Genomic DNA, 21,396 nt, shown 5'->3' on the forward strand with positions numbered 1-21,396 from the left:
CGATACAGGTAGGGTGGAACCATTTTCATACTCATACCCATTAAGAATTGATCTTACCCATAGTCTACCCATACCCGTTAAGAATATGCCTTACCCTATCATACCCATACCCGTTAAAACTAGCGGGTAATGAAACGGTAGCAGGCGAATAACGAAAAATATAAATATAATATTTTATTATTTTTACAAATAAATCATCGAAACTTATCATGTCATAGATATACAATCTCAATTACTAATATAAAATTAAAATACAAATATACAATAAATTCTAACTAACAGTTTTTTATGAAGCAAAAAAAAATCAAATCACAAATATCTCTTCTAACAAATTCAATTCGTTAACTAAATAACAAAACATTCAAATAAAAAAGTAGAATAATGTTTAGCATAATATAATTCTTTCAATAAAATGCATACATTTGTGATTAAGTTGAGCCTAAATTGACCAAATATATATTTTTTTTTGATGAAAGGCTTTTAAATCCCGTTTCATTTAAGAAACCAAGAGTTCTTACAACAAATTGACCAAATTTTAGCTTCATTTATGCAATTAAGTGTATTTTATTCCCGTTCTCACATACAGTATTTGAAAACAACATGTCCTTGAAGTTGAACCCAGAACAAGGTAAATACACCACATAATTTTCTCTTCTAGATTCTTTTAAAATGCTCAAATCGGCCCATTCTTGTCAGTAAAATATGAGTGAACATATTTCAGGTTACCATTTTACCATTTCAATCATTGCACTTACTAAAGCATTGCACTTACTGTAGATGTGTGATGTGTAACAAGAAGATGAATTAGTGGTACACTTAGGTTAGGACAAGATCAAGGGTATTTGAGACTAATTAAGTAGATACCGCTTATTAGGTTTATCATTTGTTCAGGTGCACATCTAACAGACCAAGCACCCACATCAATTTTGCCTTCTATTAAGGTTACTGTAACTGACAATGTTTATTAAGTCTGTTGTTTATACTTTAAGCATGTGTAAGTACTATAATTCAGTTCAATTGCAAGTGCATGTAATGTAACCTACACCTGCTGCTCTTTTTAGTTCACTTGCAACCAAGCCAGGCCATGAACTGATATTGCACTCGTACCAGACTGGTACACATGGTTCCGAAAATCGGCCGATTCCGAGTTGACTCGGCCGAGTCGACTCGGAATCGGCGGTGTCCGGACCGAGTTTTACCCGATTCTCGCGCCCGTGCGAGTTTTTCGGCAAAACTCGGATGAACAGTGCCGAGTCAGCCGAGTTTTCCGATTTTTTCTGCCGAGTCAGCCGAGTTTTACCCGATTTTGCCCGATTTCGGCAAAACGGGTTGAACAGTGTAGAATCGGCCGATTCTGCCAACAGCCAATGAGACGGGCTCGTAGCCTCGTACGGCATAGAGGCGAGAGCGGGGAAATCAAATCCCGTCGTTTCTTTCTCCTGGCAGGAAGGAAAAGAGAGAGAGGGAAGGCGGAGTGGGCCTCGTGCTCAGAGAGAAGGAGAGAGTGAGAGACCACTCTTGCGTGAAAGGGAGAAGGAGAACTGAAAAGGAAGAAGGGGTCTGTGGGGCCCGTCGGCAGAGAAAGAAAAAAAGAAAGGGGTCATGGACCCGAAATTTTAACTCAATGGAGCTTATTCCCCATTTTCAATTCTATTCAAAGATCAAAGGGTGAGATTGCTTTAGGATTTGTGCTTGATTTAATCTAAAGGTTCAAAAAAATTCAGAATTTCAATATGAACTCATCTAATTCAAAATCAAAGGTTGAGATGACTTCAAGATCCGTGCTATGATGAGATCCAAGGGTTAAGAAAAATCCAGAATTAAAATGGGGTTTCCAACTAAATTGGTTTGAAAAGAAAATTTTCGTTATAATATTCATATATGCATATAAATATCTAATTTGGCTATATAATTCATTATGAACGAGATTTGTAACTTTTATAATTTTTATTAGTACAAGAGATTTGTATTTTTATTCTCCTAATTAGAACTCAATATATTTATTTATTTTCACGAATTGAATTAATTTGGTTCATTTTCTTTCTTAAGTTTCACGATGGTAACGAATTTTCTTTCTTAAGTGTGTTCTATTTGTAATGTTTGTAATACATTATATAAGTAGTAAATTATGTGAGTGTAATATTGTCTTAATTAACATAGTTTTTTTACAAATTATTTTTATCAATTTTTTTCTATTTTTTTGCTACAAAACAAGGTTATGCCAAAAAAAACCCGAGTTACCGATCCGATTCTTCCGATTCCGGCCGATTCATCCGATTCTGACTCGGCGGTCAAAAATCCGATTCCGATTCCGATTCCGAGTTTCAGAACCTTGCTGGTACAGGCTAAATTTGCTGGTTTACTGGCATATTTTCTGGTACGGTTCAGGTCTAGCTTGAAATTTTAGAGTGAGACTTAGTTAACAAGTAGACAAATTTATATGCTACAAAAGAACAAAACCAGTATCATCCTTTTTATTTTAAAGGAACAAATATTATTAATTTGGCAAAAATACTGGTGACATGCCATCAAGGATAAGTATATTTGATTTGTGTATCGGCATACACCATGGATCAAATCAGTTAGGTTATGAAGGAGGTGGGCAGGTTATTTCTATCAAAATAACTTTTACTTGGTCTAAATTAACTCCAGCCTTAACGAATTCTTAATTATCTAAATACAGATGGAATAGTTTCTGATGTGCTTGAAAAATGGTGGTGGTATTTGCTATGAAGTTTTTCTTTGTTTTGGTACTGACCTTTAATTTAGTTGCTTTAGTTTTATCTCCTGGCATGGCATTGGGTTGAACAATATGAAGCAGCTATTTCTCTCTTTCGATGTCTTTTATTTTTGTTTAGTCGGTTGGATCAGCAACAGTAAAAATAAGTTTCTTGTTCCTCAAATTTCTATGATGTCAGATCAAACATAGTATGTTTTGAGAGTCAAATCCTAATAGCATATGTGGTAGTTTTTGGGGATACTATATTTTGGTTTGGAGAGATTGTTGGTTTTTTGGAAATGTGTCACTTGAGATTGTACCAATACCGATTTGATTAGTATCCATTAGCTTGTGTTTTTTTTAGTAGTATACCATTTCCTGCTTTGTGGAATTATACTTGATGTTTTTGTATGGTTTCTACTGATTTTATTTGTTAATTAACACATACTATTCTATGGGCTTTTCTTCAAAAACTGCTCGGTTCATATTATTATTTTAAAATCATTAAACGGTTTATAATGTTTTTTAAAATGAATTCTAAAAAAAGTAGTAGCAAAAGATAACAGCGAAAATATCAATTCATCAGCGAAAATATAATGCTTTTCTTTTTTAATTGAGTTTGGTTTAGAGGGTCTTCTTTTATTAGCTGATCTAGATACATTAATTGTCTTTACTCTTTAAGCATTTCAGTAATGAAACGGGCTTTAAACATATAGTATACTATTGATAAAGTTTGGTGCAAATTAAAAACATTGAACTACAGATAAAAATTAATAAAACTAAATTGTTAATTTTTGAAGTACTTGCTCTATGAGAAATCGATTTCTAAATGTATGAAATTCTGTACTTGAGAATATAGATGAACTCGTTGTGCTGCGAAAGGAGCTAAACTTGATTATAACATAAAGCCACTATATTATATTTGTCAATTGAAGGCCCAAACTAATCAGGCCCAGACCAGGCCGTCTGTGTAAGAAAGGATGTATAATGGGCTTCATTTTCATAAATGCATTGTATTGTGCAGGCCCAAACTAATCCATGTTTGAGATTTTCTGTTTGTGATTTAAAGGTGACACAGGAAAAGTTTCTCTACACATTCTGAGTACTACATTACATACAGATAATCAGAACTTGGATACAGACTTAGGTTAATTTCTTCCCCTTATGACCTGATAATCTCTACATCACAACAAAGAAACCATATTTCCTAGCACCAAGAATAAGAATTCCCTCAAAAAGTAACAAATAAATGACGAGATCAAAAGTTGTGACCGTAAATAATTTCTCTTCTCAAATAATTAAAATAAAGTAAAAAAAACATTAACAATCAAACAATTCAAAATATTATGGCGTGTTAGTACATTTCTAACACACAGAATGAGCTATATACAAATGGTATAATACATTAGGAAATTTTGGGTGGTAACCAACCTCAATTGAATATATAGCAACCATTTTCTAAATTAAGTCGTCCTAAATCATGAACTATATATCATGCAACTTGAACTGTAACCCACTATGTAACCAAATCTAATCCACCCTCCTCCAATATATTTATTTTCCTTCAAATAAGGACCTTAATTTGGGACAACGCATATTCAAAACCAATATTTTCTGCAGTCTTGTTTTCTTTAGACTCAATAAAACCCTGGTTATAGTTCCTTTATATCTCCTACATTGTACGTAGGAGTAATCTTTAGGAAACATGTAGCAACAAGGTTTTAGGTGTGTACGTAAGAAGACGTACATAGCTTATTTAAAGATACGATAATATCTCATTCTTAACATTAGATTTCCATAGCTCGCTTTGTAATATATCTCTCTCCAACTCTCTTCTTCTGTCTCATGCATCAAAAGGCTATTAATTGACTTTACAACCAGGGGCAACATTCCACATGCACTTGTTCATGATTTGCTTCTCAATTTCTACCAACTTTGGATTCTTATTATGATCTACACCACCAAATGCATAATTTTCCAACATTTTGCATATTCAGCAGACAAACGACCAATTTTAAATGTTGGCTTTGTTTGCATCATATATACACAACTCTCTTGAACTCCTTCAACCAAAGCTTGACTGACAAGTCATTGATCTCTCTCTGCTCTGCATTGTGCAACATGACCTTGATCTGCTACAACATCCTCATAAATTTCTTCAATTTATGCATGGTTTTGATCTACTGGAAGAGACGAAGAAGAAGAAGAAGAGGGAGATGCAATGACAGCAGGCAGTAATTTGGCGCCCAAAGAGAGAAGATTGGAAATCACTTTGCCTAGACCCATGGATCTAAAATTGTAAAGTCTATATGAAACGGTACTAGGGTTTTGTTTCTTTAGCAGAAATAACGAAAGATAAATTAAAAAAAAAAAAAATTAAAGAATTAAGGAGAGTTCACCTGGAAGAGAAGAAAGGGTACGTAGTCCAATCACGATGGCAAGATTGCAGAGAAGAAGAGAAGGAGAAGCGAAGATGAAGAGAAGGAGTCTTCATCTCTAGCTAGTGATTATCATCTAACCTAATTAGCTAGGGTACAAATTACAGCAATACTAAATCCCAAGAGTAATTAATTACAGCTAATGCAAAATGCCAAAAGTAACATACAGCATAATCAATAGTCAATAGTATTGTTGGAGGTCTGATGCACTTTTTATGTTAATAGTAACTAATTAACATACAGAAGAATTAGTACTGCTAGCTGCATGTGCTATATATATATATATATCTTAGGAGTTAGCTAGGACGGAGACTTGGACCAGTTGGTGGTGGTGGGCCTACCAGGTTACGTGGAAGGAAACTTCCAGCGGCCTAAATTAATGAATTTAATTATATCGACAGATGGTGTGGCTTCTAGTCTACTAAGATTTTTTTTAAAAAAAAAAGAAAAAAAAAGAAGATATGGACAGATGGTGTGGCGTCTTTATTCCGCTTTGCGCAAAGGTCCCCAAAGTGGCCGTATGTATCTATATATGCAACGATCCATACATATATATGCATGCCGACTTTGTTGACTATCCAAAACCAAAATGCTGTCTTTCATATTTACATTTTTTTCTTTTTTCATTATATTATATGTGTAGGTAATGAGTTGATAAAGAAAGTAAAATTAAGCCCATAAAAACCAGTGCATGAGCTTTTTTTATTATCTTAACCAATATAATTAGGATTATAAAAACGTAGTCCAAAGAAAAGTGAAAAGGAAAAATGGAAATGAGAACAAATTAAAGTTCTCAATGTCAAAAGAAATATATATATATATATTTCATCAAAATGATAGTAATGAATGCTTAATTATAATCGGCTCCGAATTCGCTCCGTTTACACCCCTATTAATGATATATTATGAAACGGATGGATATATATATGCCATCATGTACAAAAATAAAAATGTCTTCTATATATTACCATATATGCACATCCTTTTTATTCTTAATTAAAAAACTTCATTTTGATAATGTACCTCTTTGAACAATTAATCATATTTATCCTTGTAATATATTTATATTTTTAATTACTGACAAAATTTAATTATCACAACTGGCTAGTTTGTTGCTGCACCCTTATATAACTCCTTTATATTTTAAAGTTAATATATATATATATATATATATATATAGAGAGAGAGAGAGAGAGAGAGAGAGAGAGGAATTGGCTAATTTCAAAACGTTCCTTTCCTCGTTTGGTCCTATCGACTCTTTGTCATTTTACTATCTTTGTTCCTAGGCCGCGCAAGATGTTAGAAAGTACGTAGAAGGTGAATTAAAATGAAGAAAATATTATTACCTGAATTGCAATGGTATCTACAGATACGATCGAGAGAAATTAAGAGAAGCAATGGAAGTGCATGAGTGAGCTAGCTAGAGAGATAATTACTTATACAGAATAAAGTTTGAATGGGCCCACTAAACTGTTGATTACACCTTTTTTAATTAAGACAAATTCAAACATTCTGTGAGCAACCACGGAATAGAATAATATTATGCTTGTCGGCCAAGAGTGTTTCCAAAAACAAATATTATTTATGAGAATTGTGCTAATTTCTCACCAAATTTATGTATTTGTATTCTCTTTCAGTGTTACTTTTAATTTTAAGATCTTTCATTTAAATTTGATACAAATAATCTGATTTAAATATTTGAGTAACTCGAATATAAATTTAAATTATCTGTTACGTTGGACAACAACGAAACTATGTAATGATAGATTTAGAGAATTAGTAACAATATTAATTTCAGTTCCACCATCCGCCGCTAGCTGTTCGTTGACTTTACAATATATATATATATATATATATATATATATAGAGATAGGCTAATATCAAATCGATTGTTCCTGGGGCATGGAGCAATCAAGTTTTAAACCGTCCGATCTGTTATCAGATTAGTGCTTGATCAGATCTGATTGTGTCGCTGATTTGAATTGAGCGGAATGAAGAAAATTGAAATTTCGCTCAATCCGCTGGTACGAAAAACTGGATCGGTCCAGTTCAACCCTCCCTCTCCCTCTCTCTCTCTCTCTCTCTCTCTCTCTCACGCATAATAGCCAGGCGATATACCTAAACCCTTTCTCCCCCGTTCCTCTCCTCTCTCGGCGGCGACTTCTCCAGCGACAACCGCTGCTCTCTCTCCTCTATCTTGGCGAAGCTCTTCTTTCCCTCGGTCCTCTCTTCTCAGCTAGGGTTAGGTAGCGACAACCTCACGAGTTTGTTCAGGGTCTTGTGAAATTGGTAAGCTCTCTCCCCTCTCTCTTGTTCTCTCTGCTGAAACTAGGGTTAGAAAAAATATGAAATCAGTAACCTCAGACTAGGGATAGAAAAATCTAAATTTATACTTAGTTTGCAATGCGGCTTTCAATTCTGTATGTACTTGCTGAATTTCGGTGTAATTTCCACTTCTGACTGAAATTGTGATAAAATTGTTATAATTAGCACACTCTACTTGTTTGTTGTATATGAAATATGAAGTCTTCTTATAATTGTCTCCTCTTTTGCAATTATTGGGATAAAATCAAAACCAACATAATTTCGTTTATGCACAGTGCCATCAATTTTACTGAATTTTCGTAACATATGAGTCACAGCAAGAATTAATGTACTTTTAATTGTTTGTCTCAGCCAGAATTAATGTAATTTTCGTAACTTTTGTACCATGAAGAAGTGTCCAAAGGTAAATAACTTTTAATTGCTTGTGATATTTTTTCTTTCTTTAATTGTCTGTGATTGTTTAAGTGATATTTATTATCTAATTTTCTAATTGTAGAAAGAAGAGGATCAAAATATAGGTAAAGACAATTTCCATAAAAAACGACAAGTGTAAAAGAAACAAACCAATTTCCATAGAAGATGAGAGTGAAGACAAATCTGATTTATGAGTGAAGATGATGAAGATAGCGAAGATCAAAGTGCATACGAATCTGATGCAGTTTATGGGGATGAAGAAGACTTGTTTTGAGGGCATGTCATCCAAATTTACTATTATGTGATATTAAGAAACAATAGGGTCTATTTTGTAAAATTCGCAATACCCTCTCTGGTGCAGTTTTGGTGCAGGTTATGTGATGTTTTTGTGCAGTTTTTGTCTAAATCCAAAGTTATATTCAAAACTACATTCAAAGCAGTTTTTGTGCTTTTACATTTCTTTTTGTATATACTGTCCTATCATTGATAAATTTCAAAATGGGTATTCATGTATAACCAGCCTCTTGTAAATATTTACACACCATGCATAGATGATAGTGAAGCTCTGGCTGGTACTCTACCAGAATTCAAACAAAGGAAATTAAAAGGAGCTGCTGGTATAGTGAAACCTCAAAAACAGTACTAAAGTATAAATAAAAATAAAAGTGTGTTTCGAAAATGAATTTAGTTAAACCCTTTATACAATAATAAAAAGACACTCTCATGAGTCCACTACCAAAAAATTTCTATTCATAAGAATTTTTAACTACTTCTAATCATTGTCCAGAGTTCATAACATAAAAATGAAATGGCTATCCGAAAAACTGTTGTTATTTTACAAACAACACCTCACAAAATTGTCATTTTGACATAGTTAGAACCTGAATAAAAATCTGAAATTTTATGAGTGAATAGGTCATGTTACAACATAAATTTTCATAACAAAAACAGAATTTTTGGTGGAGTAGAATTCCCACAATTGCCCTTCAAAGATTGAGTGCCAGAAACTCTCTTGCCAAAACAGTGACATAAAAACACCTGGGTAATGTATAGATATAAGATCATAAAATCAAAAGTAAAAAAACTGTGATCATTAGCTTAAGACTTAATGATATGATTTACCAAATATGTTGTATATAAAAATAAAAGTAACAAGAATCTAACAGTGGAGTAAAAGATACAGCCCTAAAACATATCAAAACACCTAAAAAAAGCTATAAATTAGTATACTTGCATATTATGTATTCAGGTTTGATCACATAGTCATGTTACACAATCTCCATACATATATCACACTTTTCTGAAATCTAATTCAAAACAGCTCATTGAACTCATAGCACAAAAGAGTATTGTGCTATGCACTAAGAAAAGTAAAAAATAATAGAGAACTCAAGCATAGTGCAAACTAACAGAAACAAAGTAAAAAACATTCATTAACTACAATATTTTCATATAAATAAAAGCGTCAACTTAGAAAACCTAGCTAAAGTCATTATATCAAAAACTAACATCACCTAACAATAGTCATTACATCAAAAACTAACATCACCTAGCTAAAGTCATTACAATTACATGTCATTCAAGTACATCATATTCATTTTTTCTTCAAATAGGCGAAGCATGTAGGGTTTGACATCTCCTGCAAATAAACCATGTAAAAAGAGTCTCAATCAATATGTACAGATAAATATATGGACTTGAAAGATTTGAAGTCATAGATACATAACTAATTGTATAACATAAGAATAGAAGGATTGAGAAAAAGGTAGAGACCTTTAAAGCTAAACACAATTACTGGTATTTATGAGTTCTCTTTAGGAAAACTAAACCATATTTTTTTGAACCCTAATTCACAATTCACAATACAGATTGCATCAATTTCATGTTTAACAAGCTGTTGTGATTGAGGCATAATTACCTAATTAATACTCAATGCTCAACTTTACCATGTAAGAAACTGATTTGGTACCACTATATTGTGTTTTTTAATCCTAGATTCAGGTGCACAATTTGAAATATGACGGCCGGTTCATATGATTTTGTAAGAACCCAGAATCTCATATATTGATTCCACTATAGGGAGACTTCAACTACTGGACTGAGCTATTCAACTTGTTCGAATAGCCGCATTGCAAACTAAGTATAAATTTAGATTTTTCTATCCCTAGTCTGAGGTTACTGATTTCATATTTTTTCTAACCCTAGTTTCAGCAGAGAGAACAAGAGAGAGGGGAGAGAGCTTACCAATTTCACAAGACCCTGAACAAACTCGTGAGGTTGTCGCTACCTAACCCTAGCTGAGAAGAGAGGACCGAGGGAAAGAAGAGCTTCGCCAAGATAGAGGAGAGAGAGCAGCGGTTGTCGCTGGAGAAGTCGCCGCCGAGAGAGGAGAGGAACGGGGGAGAAAGGGTTTAGGTATATCGCCTGGCTATTATGCGTGAGAGAGAGAGAGAGAGAGAGAGGGAGAGGGAGGGTTGAACTGGACCGATCCAGTTTTTCGTACCAGCGGATTGAGCGAAATTTCAATTTTCTTCATTCCGCTCAATTCAAATCAGCGACACAATCAGATCTGATCAAGCACTAATCTGATAACAGATCGAACGGTTTAAAACTTGATTGCTCCATGCCCCAGGAACAATCGATTTGATATTAGCCTATCTCTCTCTATATATATATATATATGAGCCGGTCAAATCAGAGACGGAACCGAAAAATTAAAAATAGAAGTCTGTGTGAATAAGTGTTTTCTAATTTCATTTTAGGAATAAAGTTAATAATATAATTGTTTGCAATAATAAAAAAGTTTCAAAAGAAAAAACAAAATTATTTTTAGTTATGACGATACCTAACACTCCCTCTCAACCACTGACGCCTTAATGCGACAGACTTTGGTGTTAAATACTGAAAATTTTTAGTCATCACCTCAAATTTTCAAAATTTGCATTTTACTATCGATTGCCTAAAAATTCATATCTTTGTCACGTACGCATACTGAGTCTGTATATCATTTTTGACGCATACGCAAAACCACTATGCATACCAAATTATTATTTTTCTTCTTATAGAATTACTGTATCTGTTCAGTTCGGTAATATATAATATGAATTTTTAAGGCGCCGATTGAGTTTGCGCATGTTGGAAAATATGAATTTTTCAAAAATCATTGGCAAAGTATGAATTTTAAAATAGTAAGGTGGTAACTAAAAAACTAAAAGATTTCGGTGTTAAACTATCGGGAGTCGCAACAAATTTTGGTGGGCCCACGCAGAGGCTGAGCCAGATTTTTGAGTAATGGGGATAAATATACAAAATAAATAAATTTCAATGACATAATTTTTTTTTAATAAATTAAATATTAATAATTTCAACATTGAAATTCCTTATTTCCCCTCATCTTGATTAAATCTGAAATTTTAACTTTGATTTTATTTTAAAAGTTGAATATCTATTTTGCCCCCCATCTTCAAATAAACATTAATTATCCATTAAATTAATTTGAAACTTCTTCACCTCAACCGCCCACCCTCAGTGCTCCAGCATCTGTACTGGGAGTCGCTCATTCCTTCCTCCCTTTTAGTGTGACTTTGATTACAACATTGATTAATAAAACCATAAGATAGTTACAATTAGACGATTGAGGTTTCCAAGTCAAATCTGGCTTTTGACCAGACAAAAGAGCTCTCATTTTTTTTGAATAAAAATGAGGGTCTTGCCCACATTTATGTTAAACGAAAGGTTCCGTTACATAAGGGTGGTAACCACCAAAATAAAAAGTAATTGAGCTCAAAACAGTTGAGCTACAAATAAATAAAAACTGAAAATATGAAAGAAGTAAATTGAAAACATCATAAAACAGATTTGAAAGAGAATAAAAGGTTGAATTTTGTGCGGTTGGTACCCTAGCTATTGGTACCCTCAAAGCCATTGCCTTCTCTTGTCAGTATATCTCCTTAGCCAATTATTTATTTTAGTCCCTGATTTGCTTGATATTGTGTCTGTTGCCTCTAACCGAATTGCAGCTGCCATATGACCTCATCTTTGAGTTCTTCCACTTCTTTGTTGCAATCTCTAAAAATTCGTGAGCATCGTTCTCTCCATATGACGAATTGTGTTATTAGAAGGGTGCCTCTTTGAATTTTTGGGATCTTTGGGTTTGAAATTGCCTCTCTGTATGATATTGAATTATGTCTTGGTGTCATCCTGTCCGGGCTATGTATCAATACTGCATTGTATACCGCTAATGAGAATATGCAGTCATCCATCAAGTGTGAGACGGATTCCAATGCCACTTTGCAGAGTATACATCTATTCACCAATGTCCATCCTCGTTTGTTTAGATTGTCTATAGTTAGCAATCTATTAAGTGACATCAACCATCCGAACACTTTCATGCGTGGAGGGATGTGCAGTTTCCAAACTTTGTGTGCTCGATTTGCTATCCTGGAAAAGTTTTTCATTGCTTGATAGGCACTCTTCACAGTGAAGAGTCCTGAGTCTGTCCAGATCCATATTATGTCATCATGTGTATTCGGCTGAAGGTTGAGTTGAGCCAGCAGTTGTTGTAGGGTCGTGAGTTCTGATAGCGCTATGTCGGACGTGATTAATCTGAAAAAATCAGTGAGTGCGGTTGCTGTCTTGACTTCTTGAAGACTGACATTTTGATCAATTTCATGTGAGTACAAATTCGGTAGACTTTGACAAAGGGGAGTGCCAGCCCACTTGTGATTCCAGAGTTGTATTTGTGCTCCGCTGCCTTTCACGTGCGTGAATGACATCAGACAAAACTGAATCGATTTTTTGAGGGCCAAAGTGAATACGGGTGAGAGAGGTAGGCCATCATGGCCTATGTTTATTTGCATTATTGGCTTCCATAGTGTGTTTTGGGGTCGAGTCCATTGCCAATACCACTTGATCAGTAGAGCTTGGTTGAAGACTGCTAAATCCATAACACCTAAACCCCCAAAATCCTTCGGCGTGCATACTAAGTTCCAATTTGCTGGATTGATCTTAGTTTCGTTCAATGCCACTCCGTGCCATAAGAAAGATCGTCGTATCTTGTCTATATCTTTGATTACCCATTCTGGCAGCTTCAGACAAGACATGAAGTATGTCGGTAACGATGACAACACTGAATTTACGAGAACTATTCTTCCGGCAATGGATAAATGCTTTGCTGCCCAACCTCCTAATTTCTTGTTTATCCTTTGTAAAAGTGGCAGGTAAGCAGACTTTGGGAGTGTTTTGTTCGATAAAGGAAGCCCGAGGTATGTAAATGGTAATGTTGCTAGTTTGCATCCTAAGACATTGGCGAGTTCTTGCTTGGGGAGCTGCGGCCCTTCTGAAATGAGGAGTTCGGATTTGGAGAGGTTAACAGATAAACCTGAGACTTGGTTGAACATCGTCAATACTATCTGCAACACTTGTAACTGTTGTACTTCTGGTTTGAGGAAGAACATCACATCATCCGCATATAATAAACATGGGGTCATATCTCTGAAAGGTAGTCTCCGTGCTTCAGTGTCTGCTAGGTTTTGGTGTACCTTGCTAGGAAGTCGATTGCTAAGATGAATAGTAGTGGAGAAAGAGGGTCTCCTTGTCGCACCCCACGCTTTAAAGTGATTTTCCTACCCAGTAAACCGTTGATCATAATCTGAGATGTGCCTGCTAGTATAAAGAGCTCTCATTTAATAATTATATTGCAGCATATGCTCTGCAGATCAAAATTATTATAAGTTAAAGAAAATTTAATAAAATAATTACAAAAGCTCTAGATGAGAACGTTGTGCCTTGATTAAATTTGAATGATTCTACAAAAAGAGAACTTCCAGTATTAACTAGTTTACTGGCATGCTCCTCGCCCCTCTCTAAGACATAACTCTTGATAGGTCCAATTTCAGAAAACTTTGCATGGAAGAGATTGAACAGAGACTTTTGGTGTTAGAGCAGTTCTTTGCATTTTTCTTCTTCTTCCCGTGTGTCAGCATTGAGGATAGGGGCAAAATGGATATTCAACTTTTAAAATAAATTCAAATGTTAAATCAAAGTTAAAATTTCAGATTTAATTAACACAAGTGGAAATAAGAAATTTAAATATTTTGATGGGAAAATTGGCTATTTTGAAAGTTTCGATGGGTACACTAAAAATTTTCTCAGTATAATTTTATCACTGTCCGCTCTATTTTCACCTCTAGCATTTTTTGAGTAATAATTGCTGACGTGATAGCTAAAGACATGATCTCCATATTAAAATGTGCTTGGAAAGTAAATTTTATATATTTTCTTAAATATTTTTACAATATTTTTAAAGAGGGACGAATTCATCATTGTTTTTCAAAAGAAAAACATGGCCTCTAAACACTTTTTAATATGGAAATCATGTTGAGCAGTTCGTTTTGAAAATACTTTGTAACTATTTTAAAAGATTTATTTTAAAGAAATTATTTTCTAAATATTTCTAGTGGCTCTCCTTTCCGCATCAGTATTTTGAGTAATAATTGCTGATGTGATAGCTAAAGACAATGAGAAGTTAATTGAAGAAGTGTAGAGTCTAAAAATTAAAATTTAATTATTTTTCTATTTGATGCTTGACAGTTGTATTTAGTTTTTAATTTTATTGATGTAGATGCTCTTAATTGTTTTTGTTATTCAAAATTGCGGGCCAAATTAAAAACAAATAGATTATTGGTGAAAATATGTAATGATAAGTTTAGAGAAGTCACAATATTTCAATTCCACCATCCTTTGCCATTCATCAACCTTACAATATATGAGCCAGTCAAGTCTCTGAAATTAGAGACGAAACAGAAAAAATTAAAACAGAAGACTGTGTGAATAAGTGTTTCTAATTGCATTTTAGATATGAAGTTAATAATAAAATTGTTTGCAATAATAAAAGAATAAAAAAATAAAACTACTTTTTATTTATTTATGAGAATATTAACACTCCTTCTCAACCGGAGTCCGCAATGAATAATTTGGGTTTGCTTTGGTGGGTCAAAGTTCGTGATTCAGGAATAATTCAAGTATAATTCGGAAATGATTTGGTACCACAAGGAAACAAAAAGAAAATTAAAGAAAAATTAAAATATTTCTAATTTTTTTTCGCATTTTATTCACCAATAAAATATATAATATGTTTTTTGCGTTTTATTCAGTGTTCGATTTAGAAACTTCAAAAGGGAAAAACAAATTATAGACGAATTATTGGCGTACCATGTGACTATATTCTGAAATCTCAACCAGTTTCATCTTAATGCGAGAAACTTTGGTGTTAAGTATGGCCACAGACTATCAATGAACTGTCAGTTTGGTGGACCCTCACCCTTAGTTGGTGGCTTGGTGCAGATTGCAGAATGATAAAAACAATTCCCACCCGACATGTCCTCTCCTCTCCAAGCAAAAGAAATTAGCATCCTTTTTAAATTGAGTGCGTATCCTCTGAGATAATCTCATAATATTTTGCGTGACCGACATGTCCGGTGCCTATTCGGCGATACCGCAAGGGCCAGTATTATATAATTATTTGAGTTTTGAGATTCGTGCAGAACGTATTTGAACGGTTGAAATTTTCCAAAAAGTGATGCAATTAAAATATGAGATATCTCAGACTCAGACGCAGCCTCAGACTCAGTGGATCGATATGTGAATTGCTTTAGATTAACGGGCCGTCCCGTCGGGGACTGCTATGCTATCTGCCGTTTTTTTTTTAGTTGCCACCACTAGTACAAAAAACCCCTTCACCGACCCTTAATCACCGACTATTTTAAGCAAAGTATCAGTGTTGCTCACACTACACTGACTCTTTTATTAAATAACAGTCAGCGTTGTTGTTCAACACTGACGCTTTATAAACAGTCAGTGTTAGTTATCAACACTGACTGTTTTTCAAAAAAGAGTCAGTGTTAAACACCAACACTGACTCTTTTTCAAGCGTCAGTGTTGATTACCAACTCTGACGCTTTAAAAACAGTCAGTGTTAGTACTCAACACTGACTCTTTTGAAAAACAGTCAGTGTTGAGTACCAACACTGACTCTTTTGAAAAACAGTCAGTGTTGAGTACTAACACTGACTCTTTTGAAAAAGAGTCAGTGTTGAGTAGCAATACTGACTCTTTAAAAACAGTCAGTGTTGGTACTCAACACTGACTCTTTTAAAAAACAGTCAGTGTTGGTACTCAACACTGACTCTTTTAAAAAACAGTCAGTGTTGGTACTCAACACTGACTCTTTGTAAAGCGTCAGTGTTGAGTAGCAATACTGACTCTTTAAAAACAGTCAGTGTTGGTACTCAACACTGACTCTTTTGAAAAACAATCAGTGTTGGTACTCAACACTGACTCTTTTGAAAAACAGTCAGTGTTGAGTACCAACACTGACTCTTTGTAAAGCGTCAGTGTTGAGTAGCAATACTGACTCTTTAGAAACAGTCAGTGTTGGGTAGCAATATCAGCAGATGATGAAATTTATGATTTTTGTACAGCAAATAATATGAATAAATTCCAAAAAAAATATTTCCTACTTTTATACATAACTTGTGACCAAATAATGTTTGTAATTATCAATTTCATATAATTTCATCAATATTTGTTCAAACAAATTGAGCTAATAACTGTGGACCGTTCATTTTCTTATGAATAATCAACGGGTGATCTGCAATCAAATAATTCCTAATTTATTTTAAAATGATCATGTTAGTACCAGGAACCTTAAAAACAAAAAATAATTGGAGTTCCAACAATTGTAAGCTTCGATCCAATGTGTAATGTTTATAGCCTTACGATCTCGTTATATTCCGTCGCTTGGATGGATGTGTAAATGAACATCAAATTAGATAGCATTACATGCATGTTGCATATATGAATTTCGCATAAATTAAGGTGGGTTGTTCTAAATTCAATTTAATTCTAACTTCAAATTTTGCATAAAATTATTCTAATGTTGTGTATATATTTATTGCAGAAAAAATTGGATTCACCTCGAAGGGAAGCCAACAGTTGAAATTATGTTAAACACAAGCAAAACAGAGAGCATGCTAAAAGAATTACCATTCAAATTGGATTCACCCCAAATGTCGTCCGTGGGTCGATTGGAACCGTTTAAATGACTAGTACAATTGTTTAATTATTTAATTGTTTAAATTATTTAAATTGATTAAGTAGTATGATCTTTCGTATAACATACTAAAAGAATTATATTAACATGAAATTTTGACTTTAATTATTAAGCTTTTTTATCGTATACAATATGGTTTTTATTTTACATAATAAATTTGTATTTATAAATCTGTCTAAATTTGTAAGATATTTAACAATTATGTATATTTTTCATATTTTTGTTTGTTTCATTTTCCATTCTAATTACGTATAACATACTAAAGAAAATCACAGGTTATATGAAATGTGATTTCAACCGGGATTTTGTGTCCGTTGACAAATTTTAGAAGGGAATCTAATTAAGTAATTTGTGGATATTTTATAATACAATTAAGTCTTCCAAAATTTATAATATATTTTTAAACTTTGATTAGTTGTTAAGAAAGTATGTACATAAATAAATAACATGATAATTTAATTTATGTTGAAGAAAATAAAAATATGTTAATTAGAAACTTAGAATTGTGTAACACATGCTCATGCAAACTTGGATCCGTTAACTAAGGGCTTAATACCCAACAACAAATATTCATGCATAAATAATAATGCAAACTAAGATCAAGAATTTTTTCAAATTTTTGTCTGGTGCGGAGGGAAATGAAATTTTGAGTTACAACTTCAGAAAATAAAATTCAGCAGCAAAAATTACCGACGGCTATAAAAAACAGTCAGTGTTGACATCTAACACTGATTGTTTTTTAAAAAACAGTCAGTAATAGCAGCCAACACTGACTATTTAAAAAAAAACAGTCAGTGTTATATCTCAACACTGACTGTTTTGCATAGCCGTCGGTGATTTACATCCAACAGTGACTGTTTTGTATAGCCGTCGGTGATTTATATCTGCTCTGAAAATTTCATTTCCCCGTCAATTTGCGCCATTTCCCTTCCTTTGTGTACAAAAATTTTCATTTCCCCCGCCCTCCTCTATCTCTCTTTTGTGAAAACTCTCTCTTGCTCCATCTCTCTCGCTCTCTTCAGATAGCCGCCAGACCGCACCATCCCTACCCATCTCTCTCTCGCTCTCTCGCATCAGATCGGCACCATCCCTGACGCACCATCTCTCTCTCGATATCTCACCAACACAGACCCATCAGATCGGCACCAGCACAGCATAGACGCGCTCCCATTCTCCTCCTCCTCCTCTTAGGCTACTCTCTCTGTCGCCGCCTCCGCCATCAGATCGCCTCTCTCCTCCGCCTCTTCACCCATCGGCGCCTCTCCTCCCATCCTAGCGCGTCCTCCACTCTCCACCGATTCTCTCCTCCGCCTCAGATCGGCATCAGGTAGGCCTTGTTGTTCTATTTGATCAAATCATTATTAGAGTTTAATCAATTATGGTTTGAGGCGTGAAATCCTTGTTCTTGCTTGTTTAATTGATGATTGAATCTCTTGTGTTGAAACCGTTGTTCTTGCTTTCGAATTGATGATTGAATCCTTTTACGGCTCTGGGTTGATTTCGAATCTGGTACTGGTACCAAATCGGTACCAGTGTGCTTTGGTACCAGTGTACTGGTACCAAATCTCTTCGTGAATAGTCCTAACACATAAAAATACCGAGGTCTAAGATTGCAATCATTTTACATATATCTCTTTTTCTCTGATTTGGCAATCTATAACTGTGTACTGGTACCAAATCTATAACTTTGTTTTTGTTTTTTTGTCATTTTCTTTCTCTCTATTTTTTTGTAACAGGATGAAAGCAAGAGCAAAAAGGGTCTGGCTGAAATTTATGAGGTTTGTGACAACATCTTACAATATATATTAGCTTTCATCTAAAGAAAAAAGGGTTCACATTTCATTTATTTGGTTTCTCTGTATTTTCAGGAAGAATATGCACAAACAGCTATGCATGCTACAGCTCCTATATCTGTCTCAGATGAACTCAAAAAGGAGGTGCTTTATAAAATTTTGATTTACTGTTTACAAATCTATTAATTAAGTGGCTACTTTAGTGTCAAATGCTGATCTCTGATTTCCTTTTTAAAGGCTGAAATGCTATTAAAAAGATATGCTCGAAACTTGATGCTTTGTCGCATTTCCACTTTGCCCCTAAACCGGTATGCTTGCTTGAAATGGTTTTGCTCAGTTGCTATATCTCTCAAGAAAGTTCTTAGTGATATGTTATGTCATTTACAGGTAATAGAGGATATGTCGATACAAGCCAATGTTACGGCTCTTGCAATGGAAGAGGTACTTCATTTTTTAAAGCAATTTTCATTTGGTGCTCTGCAAAATCTCAGATATCATCACATATGGTTTAAAATCCGAAATGTCATCTATACTCAGTATAAAACGGAGGAAAGATAAAGGCATACAAAAACTTAGCCTTGCGACTTCACCCGAATATGAAACCCAGGAGACGAGGTACTTTATTTGATAACTGCACATACTTTATTTAAGTGGTTTTGCCAATTTTTAGAATTTTTAGAAATGCAGAACAGCACTTAACAGTGCTTGAAAGACAGGCAGATTTGGTAAATAAGCAGTTTTTGTATTTTGAGAATGTGAAAATTAAAAATGCTTAATAAATACTTAGAAAATCCTAAAAATATAAATTTTTTGGTCTAATTGTGTGTTTTGAAGTCCTTTATTTGACTATATCCTTGATTTTGTCATTTGGTCCCTGTAGCTGATTGTTCTATTCAGTTTTCTGATGCTGGTCATTTTGTTCATCTCTTGTACCAGTTGAGTGCCTCACTTGGTTCATTTGTTCTTTTGACTGTTACAACACCTGACATTGACTGGTACACATGTTGTAAGTCTGATTGTTATGCTAACAAGTCCCTTTTAATTTATTTACATCATTTTAGATATGACAGAGAGCTTTTAATTGTGAAAATCACTGTTTTTGAAGATAAAATTCATAAGCAAATGCTCTGTCAGTCTGAGATTATGCAAGATAGTCCTTGTCATTTCTTTTATTCTGACTAATTAAATACTTGTATAGGTATGCACTGCGAGAAAAGAATGTGACATTGATGACATCTTGAACTATAGAGCATGTGCAGAGAAACAGTTGCAGGTTCTCTCTGTCTTCAATTTTGGTGGAGGACCATTTAGTTTGTTGAGATAACATACAGTACCTGACATATTGTTTTATCTTAGGTGGGATTAAGAATGATGTGTAGGTTAGGTGTGCTTGGTTTTTTTTGGTGAATGAATCTATTATGTTGTGTGTTTTTTGATGAATAAATATATTATGTTGTCTAAATTATTTGTATGATACTTTGTTTAACATCAATAAATGTTAAATAGTAATATATGGCTAGCAAAAATATGGAGGCTAGCCCAAATATAAGCAGAATCATGTCGAAATTTTTATATCAACACTGACGGTTATAGAGCAAACAATGACTGTTTTTAATATCTATACTGACGTTTTTAATATCAACACTGACTATTTTTAAAGAGTCACTGCTGAATTCTAATCACTGACTCTTTTTAAAAACAGTCGGTGTTGGTACTCAACACTGACTCTTTTTAAAAAGAGTCGGTGTTGGTACTCAACACTGACTGTTTTTAAAAAGAGTCAGTGTTGAGCACCAACACTGACTCTTTTTAAAAACAGTCAGTGTTGAGTACCAACACCGACTCTTTTTAAAAAGAGTCAGTGTTGAATACCAACACTGACGCTTTAAAAACAGTCAGTGTTGGTATCCAACACTGACGCCCAAAAAACAGTCAGTGTTGGTTTCAACACTGACTGTTTTTAAAGAGTCAGTAAAAGGTCACCTTCACTGGCGCTGGCTTTACTGACGCCACTGTAACAGTCGGTGTAGGGGTATTTGAACAGTCAGTGAAGGGGTTTTTTGTACTAGTGCACCCGAATAAATCAAAATTAATTAAATACCATCCGTTAATTCGGAATTAAGATTCCGCCACGAACTCGAATCAGATCTGCGCACGGATCTCAGAGCAGAACTCTAACCGAATATGCGGACCGATCTGAGCCCTTACCCACGCTGCGCACCCATCCGCGCGCGTAACGGGTCCGCGTGCTGACCCGTTCGCACCCCCGGGTAGAGTTCGTGGTTGAAATAGATATACCCGCTGAGCTGATCATTTTGTTACCATCCAAGGCAGCCCAGCACTCCAGAAGCGCGCACCAGCAGGGTAAAAGGTAAATTTTTATTTATTTATTTAAATTTTGTTATTTAATTATTTTATCAAGTAGTTTAGTTGGGTTTATGGTTTAGGGTACCAAAATAGTAGTATATTGTAATATTTGTGTATTTAGATCAATTTAGAATAGAATTGTATTTAGAATTTAGAATTGTATTTATGATTTAGAATTTAGAATTGTCCAACTTAGACCAATTATTTTATTTAGACCAATTTAGAAAT

At 34.3% G+C, this 21,396-nt stretch overlaps 1 protein-coding gene and 2 long non-coding RNA genes across 4 annotated transcripts in view; all 3 read left to right on the top strand.

Annotated features, from left to right (window-relative positions):
• LOC144560394 (cypmaclein-like) overlaps nt 1-21,396 on the top strand; it is a 91,924-nt gene that overhangs the window by 38,709 nt on the left and 31,819 nt on the right. The window lies entirely within an intron of this gene.
• LOC144560853 (uncharacterized) lies at nt 7,281-8,335 on the top strand. The gene is made up of 2 exons (XR_013513497.1): nt 7,281-7,446; nt 7,979-8,335. It is a non-coding gene; the product is annotated as an uncharacterized LOC144560853 (long non-coding RNA).
• Nucleotides 17,927-20,263, top strand: LOC144560831 (uncharacterized). Of its 2 annotated transcripts, XR_013513492.1 has the most exons (8): nt 17,927-18,335; nt 18,745-18,786; nt 18,877-18,945; nt 19,039-19,109; nt 19,189-19,242; nt 19,339-19,416; nt 19,738-19,807; nt 20,000-20,263. It is a non-coding gene; the product is annotated as an uncharacterized LOC144560831 (long non-coding RNA). The 2 variants fall into 2 exon arrangements; XR_013513493.1 differs by lacking the exon at nt 19,738-19,807.

Source organism: Carex rostrata, chromosome 10 (assembly GCF_964058835.1).
Source record: "Carex rostrata chromosome 10, lpCarRost1.2, whole genome shotgun sequence".
Classification (NCBI taxonomy): Eukaryota; Viridiplantae; Streptophyta; class Magnoliopsida; order Poales; family Cyperaceae; genus Carex; species Carex rostrata.